Source organism: Echinops telfairi, unplaced genomic scaffold (genome assembly GCF_000313985.2).
Source record: "Echinops telfairi isolate 266 unplaced genomic scaffold, ASM31398v2 ScPeMD7_1;HRSCAF=3_0, whole genome shotgun sequence".
In the NCBI taxonomy this organism is placed as follows: domain Eukaryota; kingdom Metazoa; phylum Chordata; class Mammalia; order Afrosoricida; family Tenrecidae; genus Echinops; species Echinops telfairi.
The window spans coordinates 90,820,702-90,828,322 of NW_022103896.1; the positions used below are offsets into that span (position 1 = coordinate 90,820,702).

At 43.0% G+C, this 7,621-nt stretch overlaps 1 protein-coding gene across 1 annotated transcript in view; it reads right to left on the reverse strand.

The window, feature by feature from the left end:
- S1PR3 (sphingosine-1-phosphate receptor 3) overlaps nt 1-7,218 on the reverse strand; it is a 28,849-nt gene extending 21,631 nt beyond the window's left edge. Inside the window, 1 exon segment of the mRNA XM_004718119.3 lies at nt 7,110-7,218. The gene's annotated coding sequence lies outside the window, so the exon portion shown is untranslated.
- Between the last annotated feature and the right edge of the window lie 403 nt (nt 7,219-7,621).

Below are 7,621 nucleotides of genomic sequence, written 5' to 3' on the forward strand. Positions count from 1 at the left end.
CAGTATGAGCCAATCAGTGGCAGTAATCACAGAGCATGCGCTGTTACGCAAAAACCGCGATAAAGTGAAGCCGCGGAAGTCGAAGCGCGAAGTGGTGAGGGTTCACTGTAGACTGTCGCTATACATGTGCCTGCATTTCTGTGGGGCCTCCATGCCTTTTGGGGGTTGGCTTACAGCTAGAGGGACAGAGTTGGACAGGTGTGGGACTATGCTTCTGCAGGAATGAGGAATTAACTAGAAGAGGCCCTGCAAAGGCCTACAAGCTCTTGAGTACCTGGTTCTGCAAAATGTGTTTATGTGAGGAGTGGGGTCAGTTGATAAAAAGGATTATTTACATATTATAAATCCGTGGGTGTTTTATTTTAAGATATGCTTCTATAGCTAATGTTGTTAAAGTTTGACTACTTCATTTTCATCTGATTCTTTAAAAATATAAAGCCAATTCTGATCCTGGGAGCTATCCTCAGCCTGTCATAGCATCTGACCTACCAAGCTGTCTCTACTTCTACTGGCTTCTGAGCTCCTGGCTTTCCAGCTTCCTGGCCCCATGCAGCCAAGCAAATTGGGAAAAGACTCCTGCATAGTACCTGACAACCAAACTAGAACTGACTACTTCTATGACTGCATGAGCCATTCTTCATGTGGTACATTTCTCTTTATATATAGAAAATATTAGAAAATACATATGAAGCTAAAACGGACAAATGTGACTATGTGCTGGCTAGGGTTTTTTGTTGTTGTTGTTGTTGTTTATTTGTTTTGTTTTTACATATTTAGAAAGCTGAGGCACAGGCCAGAAGATCCAGGAATAAGGAAAAGTTCCAAGTTAAAGATGCTTATTATCAGTTTTTGCAGCTTCCTACCAAGCCTTGATTCCCACAATGAATTTCCATCTTAAAAATTCTTGTGATTAGAACAAAGCACTCACTACTACCCTGTTTCCCTGAAAATAAGACAGTGTCTTATATTAATTTTTGCTCCCAAAGATGTGCTAGGTCTTATTTTCAGGGGATGTCTTATTTTTCCATGAAGAGGAATACGGTACACATTTATTGTTAATGGTTTTATTGTTTTATTAAAAGAAACCTCACACTTCCTGTCTGCTCCGGCTGCACTGCAGCCAACAGTAAGCTGCACCATGGGGCCTGACACTATGGTCCGGAGTCCAGAGTTACGGTAGCTTAGGGGGGCCTTATTTTCGGGGGGGGTGCCTTATATTTCAGCAAGAGGCAAAACTGTAAGTAGGTCTTATTTTCGGGGGATGTCTTACTTTTGGGGAAACAGGGTAAGTGATCAACAAACAACCTTGTCCTGACAACCAGGCAAGACCTGTCCATTTGACGCCACTCCGTAAAGAACTTAGTATTTCCCATTCAGTGACATACACTGCTCATATTTTGGGGAACGTTTTGGGTACTACTCAATAAAAATCCTGCTAAGAGATTTTATTTCATCCTCATTAAATCAGGGTCATCAAATCTAACCTCAAAGCACTTCAACATCAATGCTGTTTCTTTCTGCTGAGAAGAAATAAGACGTCTGCTAGAGTCACTTGTGTGACCTCAACTTGGACTCATATGAATGTCAGTAAGGCTCACTTCCACAACCAACCCCCAATTCCACTGGGAAGCATTCCCTGGGAGGGACAGTCTGGGAAGCAAGGTCAGATAGATTCCAGATGTGGAATCTTTCACTCTAGAGATTTACTTTCTCTATACACGTCAATTTGAAAAACAAGCAAACTATAAAAAGAAGGGAAAGGAAAAAAATAGGGAAACGTATTTTCATAAAACCTGTTCTCTCTCTCTCTCTCTCTGCCTCTCCCCCCCAGCTCTTCAATGGCACAAAAGTGAGGCCCAATAAAACAGTGATAACATAGTTCTGGTTAGATATATTTTGTTGTATTTGTTTTAAAGGCATGTTCTCCTAATGTAATAAAAAAATTCCTCATCTATACTGAAGTAAAACATCAACATTTTCCAACAGGCAAGATTTATCAGAAAACAAAAATTACGTTTTTCCCACACAAATCAATCTAGAATGAGTAGACAGTTTTCTAGACACAGCTGAATCTGTCATTCAAGGGCATTTCCCTTGCTACCGGTTTCTTGCGGCCCCATTCTGCTTAATTCATCACCAGATGAACAATTCACCCATATGGGAAGCCACATGTTCGGAACTTTGATTTAGGTTTGGGGTTCACAGAAAAATGACTGCCCTGATAGAGGAGGTAGGTAGAACTTTCCATTTTCCAGCCTATTCGTCTTCAGAGCACAGAAGTGAATTAGTCTCCTTGGCCAGACTTCTTGCAATCAAGTGGCTTTTTCACAAGTCTGTCTGCTAACTTGGATCTGGGTACAGCCCAGGGAAACCCCAACTACCCTCTGGCACAAGAAGCCCCAGGACAGGCTTTGAGTGTGCGTCTCAGTGAACGGTCTCCAGGGCTTTGTCAACTGAAAAGCAATTGCTCTAAACACATACTCGATGACACACAAGGTCCATATTTTAACTTCCTTTTGTTCTACCCAATAAAGATCCTGCGATCTAAGAGTGTTCATTGTAGCCTCATTAAGTCGGGGTCACGAAACCTAAAGTCAAAGCATTTTAACATCAATCCCTGTCCTTTTTGCTAAGAAGACATCAGCTGTCCTCTGGAGCCACTCTGATGGCTCGATTCTGGACCCCTGTCACTGTCACCGAGGCATCCTAACCCACGGGAAAGCATCCCTTGGGAGAGGTCAGTCTGTGAGGGGAGGTCAGCGGGATCTTCTAGATGCTTTTCTTTTCGAACGATTTCTAGTCTACTTGTTCTTAGTGAGGCACAGCATTAAATTCCTGTGAAGATTTCCACAGGACAAATGAAGGTGGCTAGAGAGGAGTGAGACTGTGCATCTGGAAGAATAGGAAGTATCGTGCCTAAGACGTCTTTGACTCTGGTCCCTGTCATCCCTTCTCCAGCCGGGCACTCTATCAGGGCACCACACGTGGGTACTATTGCACATCACACATGTCATTTCTAGTCCCCACAGCATCACAGGGGGACATTGTGGCTGAAGAGGAAAGGGCCATGTGTCCTTAGTCCCACAGCTTGAAAGAGGTCAGGCTGGGCTGAGTAGACTTGTCAATCTGACTCCAGTACACATCATGAGAACTTAGCTTTTGAAATGGCTGCAACCTTTGTACGGTACTTGGTATCTAGTGGGTGGCAAAGTGTTGCCAGCACATGATTAGAGCCCAGCTTGCTTCTAACTATTCTGCTAGCATAAAATGAGAGTGTTAACCTTGGGAAGTTGACTAAAATATTGAAAATGTTGACATCAGGAAAATAAAGTGACATCCTCAAGGATCACCTGACTCAGGAATCTCACCCCAGCCCTTGACTGTTCTGGCAAATTCCACATTGATTGTTGAATAGAGGAAAAAATCCACGCATAAAGTTATATGCTCCATTTAAGTTTTTCAATGGTCTGACTTCACTGACCTATCAGTTTTGTCCCCTATAGATATAGCTTCAACTTTTCAAAAATAATAGTAACACCCTATCATGTAAATGTCATCAGTAGATGAATGGATAGACCAAGTATAGCACATACATACCATAGGGTATTACTGGTTTCCTTAGTCAGTTCCAACTCATGATAGCCCAGCTACAACAGAACGAAGCACTGTCTGAGCCTGTGCCAGCTTCACACTATTTGGTGTGCTTAAATCCATTATTGCAACCACTGTACATTTTGTTTCTCTTCGACCTTAGGGGGATCACCTTCCAGCTCTATGTCACATAATAGTCTATTGTGCGCCATAGATTTTTAACTGGTTAATTTCCAAAAGCAACTTTCCAGGCTTTCCTCATAATCTGTCTTAGTCTGGAATTTCTGATGAACCCCATCTACCATGTATGGTTTTGCTGGGGCTTGACATCCAAGTGGTATAACTTCCATCACCATAGTGTAACACATTGACAGGTGGTATAATGGAATATCCTCAGTTAATTAAAAACAAATAAAGTACTAATATATGGTATTTGCACATGGAATAGCCTTGAAAATATTAAGTTAAATGATGGTAAGGCAGATACAAAAGGAAAAATATTATCACGCTTATCTTGACATAACTGGAATAGATAAATCCATCAAGACATAAGAAGATTTAGTGGTTACCAGGGAATGAGGAAAGGTGGGTACGATAAGTTTTTTAAAAAGAAAGAAATAAGTGCACATCTAATCAAATGTTGCCTCATTTAATGCAGTGGTTCTCAGCCTTCCTAATGCCGTGACCCTTTAATACAGTTCCTCATGCTGTGGTGACTCCACCAACCATAACATTATTTTCGTTGCCACTTCATAACTATAATTTTGCTACTGTTATGAATCGGGCAACCCCCAAAGGGGTCATGACCCACAGGTTGAGAAATGCTGATTCAATGTGTACAGTTGGACTCAATATAGTTAATTGAAAAAAATTATATAAAATAATATTATTACACGAAATATTAATTACTATGCATATGTCAGCATATTAATATAGAAGGAGATATCTAAAATGTTAATGGTATTTAGCTCTGATTTTTGCATGGGATTGGTGATAGAATTTTTTTTCATTTACATATATTACCTAGTTTCTCTACCCTTTAAAAAACCCAGTCAGTCAGCCAATTATCACCTATACTGACTCTAAGGCAGAGTAGAACTGCCCCTTTGAAATGGAGAGACTGTAAATATTTATTAAATCAGAAAGCCTCATCTTTCTTCCATGGAAGGACTGGTGGATTTGAACTGCTGACCTTGTTGTCAGCCCAACTATGAGCCTACTGCCCCACCAGAGCTCCTGTCCACCTTTGAAGCAATAAAAAAATAGAATTAAAATAAATATGGCAAGTTTATACCCAGAAGCTTTAAGAATAACTGAAATATGTTATTAAAGCAACTAGATAGAATTCCGGAACCTGGGTGGCACAGTGGTTCGTAATTGACCACTAACCTAAAAGCCGGGGGTTTGAATCCACCCAACATCTCCATAGAGGAGAAGTCTGGGAAATTGCTTCTGTAAAGACGGTAGCCAAGAAAACTCTATAGATGTTCTACTCTTTAACCCATGAAATCACCAATAGTTAGCAGCTAACCACAACAGATAGGACTCCACCAGGCCCCCCCCTCCCTCCTACCATTATCATTTTATCTACAGAACCTTATGGGAAAGCCATACACAATCATTTATTTGAAAGAAAAGGTATGGCAAATGAGTTATATTGAATAACTCTAAAATTGACCAAAAGGGAATCATGAAAGTAGATGTAAAACAATAGAAAACTCAACACTCTGGCTAAGGTAATCATATTGGCTAAGAACAGCTTGCTGGCTGTGTCAGCACCATGGGCCACAGTCTAAAGGCCAGGAAGGAGGTAAAGGGAAGTTTGCAGAAGGATAATCTTCAATGTTTCAAGATTATGGCATGTTTGAATTCTCGTTTTTTGGTAGTGGAAAATATAAACATACAATGTAGGTATTAATCTGTTCTTAGGAAGATGGAAGAACACTGTGGAAGTGTGTTAGTATCTTAAATTCAAGAAAAAAATCATTATTTAAGTTTAGAGAAATAAATCTTCATTAGGAATTGGAAGTTATGGACTATAGCCAGTCATGCACTTAACATGATTCTCAAGTGTAATGAAGAAAATTCAGTGTTAAAGAGGAACCTGGACTCCTGGGTGGTGCAAATGTCTAAGATGTTCTGGTGGGAACCAGAAGGCTGGCGGTTGGAGTCTATCTAGATATGCCTTACAGTCTACTTTTTAAAGTCCAGCCATTGAAATCTCGTTGATTTCAGTTGTTCTACTCTGACATAAATGGTGGTCAGGAGCCGGAATACACAGCCACTGGTGGTCTGTCTTAAGGAGAGGCCTTAAGACTGACTTTTTTACGTCTCCAGTGTCAGGTGACAGGACTGATCTGTTGATTCAATGTGAACATTGTGTTCATTAAGCGACAAAATTCTATGTGTGTTTTTCATGTCAACCAAATTAGTCATTGCAGCATTGAGCTCTGATTAGTAAAGGAAAACTAATTATGCAGCTATGGATAACTATTTCTTCTACCACTATCAGAGCACAATGCACAGAGATCACATACTGATGACACACAGTGGGGTGATGCCCCAACTACCACCACCACCAATGACAACCTTGGGCAAGGCCACCCTTAGTCACAAACTCTCAGAACCTAATTCTAGCCTTGTGCTTTCTAGGAATTGAAATTTGTCTTATCCATAGCAGCAAGATTTCATTTGTGAAGAAATGAATATGAAAATATAAATTATGAATGAACATGGGATTGCATATCTACACCATTTGCCATTTCCACTCTCTAGACTTTTGAAAGACATAACTGTAAAAACACTCAGGGTTTCAGTTTAGTGGTGTCTTTTCTATTTTAAAAATAATCATCCACAAGTCTGCTGGACTCATGCTATTACACTACATGATCTTTAAAGCAAAGTGTCTGCCCTATAAAAAATTTAACATCAAGTCCATCCCACTCTTAATATAAAAATATCACAAAGAAATGTGCCACCAAGAGTACCCAGAGCCAGACAGAGACCAAAAGATAAATCTGGAGAGACAGAAACGAGACCAGCAGAGGCTGAGGATGAAAAGTGGCAACATTTGCACAGGAGACTTGCAGAGAATCTATCCTCCCGCGGAGCCCATCGGCCTTCATCGCCTTGTTTAATAAATAGGAGCAACATGGGATTTTGCGGGGACACAATTAAAATGAATGGGTTTCTCCGGCTTACGACCACAAGATGACCCTGCCTGGCAGTGTCTGTCCACGAGTCCAGGGAAACGTTGGGTAGAACCCTGTCGTGGACCAGACACTTCTTCACGAAGTTTAATGCGCTGACAGTATCCCACGCTCCTGCGCGAAGCTGGTCGCAGGACTGGCACGGCAGGAGGGAGAATGGGATGCTGATGTGGCTCCCTCGGACAGCTCGGCACCCCACCCCCACCCCACCCCCCGGGCGCTATGCGGCCCAAGATCCGTTGGAATTCCTTCAGAAAAGTGGGCCTAAGGGGTCCCCACCCACACTCAGATGGAGCTTGGCTGGCTCACCTCAGTGTTAGAAGGCCGCTTTGGTCACCAGCATGCTGGTTGGTAGCACCCGGCGGGCGTTGCTCCGGGTGCCCTTTCTTCTGCTCCGTTGTCTGCTGGCCTGGGGACACGCAGCCTCGGGTACGGTGCTGGAGAGCTGGTCCTCCAGCCTGAGGTTCTGGTTCGGGTCCACTCACTGGGCCGGTCCAGCCACTACCCTTAGCGCTCGATCGGATCCCAGTGGTGCGTCCACACCCTGGGACTGGATTGCTAGCCGCGGCCAGAGTCAAAGCGCAAAGTTTCCCCGGAGTGGCCGGGGCGGAGCCTCCCTCCTCCTTGACCATCCCTCCTCCTTGGCCATCCCTCCTCCCCATTTCCTCGAGCTCCCGCCGCCCGCCCGCCCGATCGGCTCTTCTCCCGCGATCTTCTGGGTCCGTCTGCGTCCGTCGCCTCTGGTCTTCGCTCCCTTCCAGAGGGTAGCCGGCCTGGGACCCTATGCTACTGCACATCAGGCCATAACCCTTCCCAGAACA